The sequence below is a fragment of the Octopus bimaculoides genome, chromosome 4 (genome assembly GCF_001194135.2).
Source record: "Octopus bimaculoides isolate UCB-OBI-ISO-001 chromosome 4, ASM119413v2, whole genome shotgun sequence".
Lineage (NCBI taxonomy): Eukaryota > Metazoa > Mollusca > Cephalopoda > Octopoda > Octopodidae > Octopus > Octopus bimaculoides.
Window position 1 is genome coordinate 42,251,756 of NC_068984.1, and position 3,226 is coordinate 42,254,981.

Sequence of the window (3,226 nt, forward strand, 5' to 3'; positions counted from 1 at the left end):
CACACACACACACACACACACACACACACACACACACACACACACACACACACACACACACACACATATATATATATCAAGCAGCACCTGCATGAGAAAACATTTAAATACTTCCATGCATATGTTGAATAGGTTAGTATCCACTACACGAAAGGGAGGTGACTGACTTTAAGGGATAAATATCAGGACAATATTTAGATTAACTTTCGAATACTCATAGATATTCTTACTTGCTTAAATGTCTTTTTTTATAAACCATAGCAACACTTATAAGACACAGTAACTTCCATATAATCTGAAACTAAATTAACAAGTGCACCTTTCATATAGACTTCTGAAGTATATATGACAGAATTCCTTCCATAAATTTAATTAAATTAAATTTATTTATATTTAATCTCTTTTAACCCATTACCTACCATAGATCTCATATGAGATCACTTAAAAAATTACAAATTTCGTAATTATCTGTCAATATTTACACATATCTAACCTTTTTGCTATATCTACTAGGTATATTTCTCTGATATTCAAATGAGGTTTGCTAATTTTTCACCCAATATATCGCTTATTTCTACTTAAAATGTTATTTTGAAATGTCATTTTGATCATTCCAGCGTGTTTCTAAGGCTGTTTTATGCTAGAAATCAAAGTTTCATAAAAAAATTCCACTTAATAGAATTATGGGAGGTAATGGGTTAATACATCGATGAGGTTGTATGAAAACACTAAGATATATACTTAATTTAGTGTAGAGAAATCTGTTTGCAACTAAGGCTAACATGAGGTCAGATTCTGGGTAAATTTTATAATCATATCGAATTTCAACAGTTCTCCTTCACTTTCTTGCAGGTTAAATATGCAACTCCACATTCTTTACTGAGCAGAAACTCGTGTTGGTCATTTTAACCAACTATGTTGTGTAATTAACGGTTAAAATTAAAAGAAAAAATTGAAGATATACCAGACTCCGTAATCTTTGTAATTATATATATATATGTGTGTATGTGAGTGTGTGTGTGTGTTTATACATAATATATATATATATGTATGTGTGTATGTGTGTGCGTGTGTGTGCGCGCATGTGTGAGTGTATGTGTATAGTTACATAGAAATGTATTTTTTTTACCGTTCTTATCAAACATTATACTTTAAAATAATAATTGGAATACCATGTTCGTTTATCAAAATTATGACTTTCACACAACTGTACACATTCCTAATGACAGCAGTATGACCAATGTCATTGTCAAAACTCAATAAAACTTTGAAAATACTAGCGTTTGCTTCTTCAGTCGGAGAAAAATAAAATTTTATAACCGATATCCAAAAATGCTCACTTATATTTCCTTGTTAGATCGTCCAAATACTATTTACAGCCTTTAAGTGAACTGGAATTCTGTACACGATATGCATTATAGCGTTTTTTTTTCTTTTCGAAAGTCAGCTTCAGCATTTCCTCTCAATGAAGGTATTTCGCGACTTTGTGACAATTTAAATCTGTATTGTGATTTATAATTTTCGGTACTTATGTCAATTTCTAAAGCTTGTTAATTAAAAAATCGGGATATTTCAAGCTGTGTTAATTAAGAATGTTCGGGTTGTATGTGTGCGTGCGTCTATGTGTGTGTGTGTGTGTGTGTGTGCGCGCGTGTTTGCGCATGCGTGCGATATATATATGTATATAGCATATATAATACATGCATTCTTATATGTATATATGTATGTATGTGTGTGTGTGCATATATATATATATATATATATACACATATATATATATATATATATATATATATATATATATATATATATATATATATATATATATATATATATATATATATAAATGTATATGTGTGTGTGTGTGTGTGTTTGTATTTGCATTTGCATAATTGTGAATTTTGTATATATATATATATATATATATCACTCATGATTATTCTGATATGCCACTGGAATGAACGGTTGTCACTGAAAACCACTTCGCTTTAGCGTTTTGTATTTGGATCAAGTTAACCTAGCATACCTCATGCATTATCCATTTCTAACTATATGTCTACATATATGTCTGTGCGTTTAGGTACGTATACATTAACATACATGAATTCATAATATAATATATCATATGTATATACATATATGTTTGTGTATATATATCAATTCTCAATCCTATAAACAATTAGGCATACAACACTATTGTACAAAATCTACCTATGCTCACAAGAGATCCAAAAATGAACAACATTTTGAAAACACATAAATTCATCAAATGCAAAAAGCAAAACAAATCGCTAAAAAGACTTCTAACAAATGCGAAGCTTTACACAACAACCACGAAACCAACGGTTAAAAAATGTGGATGCCCAAACTGTGGATCCTGACCCAACCTACTGGGAGGTTCGGAATTCCTATTCAAACAAGGAGAGAGGTTCACAATTAAATCCAACTTCACTTGAGCTTCCGAGAATCTAATTTATGTTATAACTTGCTCAGGTTGTGGACATAACTATAAAGGACAGATAAGTAAGACGCTGAGACGGAGAAACACACTACACAAGGAACAGATCCAGTTCCCGCAATACAGACAGATTCCTTTCAGTGAACACATAGAGAGATGTGCAGGTAATATCCAACCAAACTTTACAATTTTATCCATCTACCCGTGCAAAGAAATAATTTCTATACAAGAAAGTTTAAATAAAGAAAATTTGTTCATCGAACAAATACAGAACACGTCTAAATATGAACTCATAACCAAGTTTGATCTCAGTATATATTTTAATTCATGATCACATACCCATCACTGTACATACTTCGTCTCACTGCTTTAATTTTCAAGTTTTTGTGTATATTTACTCCTTCCTCAAAAGATGAAAAATTACATCACCTGTCCTCAATAATAACGATCATCAATTTACCTCTTCTTAGATTTTTCTACTATTGAATCATTCATTCATAAACTTCTCCACACACAACATGGACTAAAATCTTAAGAAAATACTAAATTACAATAATTTCAATGTCATGACTAGCAAAAGCGGAATCGGTCGACAAACAATATAAAGTATATTAAAAATATATTAAAACTATGTAATGTGTGTGCATTTTCCTTCTTTTATTTTATTGATATTTTTGCATTACAACTCACCACGAGGGGATACTCGAAATTTCCCCCTTTGTGTTTAGGAACAATAGCCATATCAGAATTTACAATATATACATATAT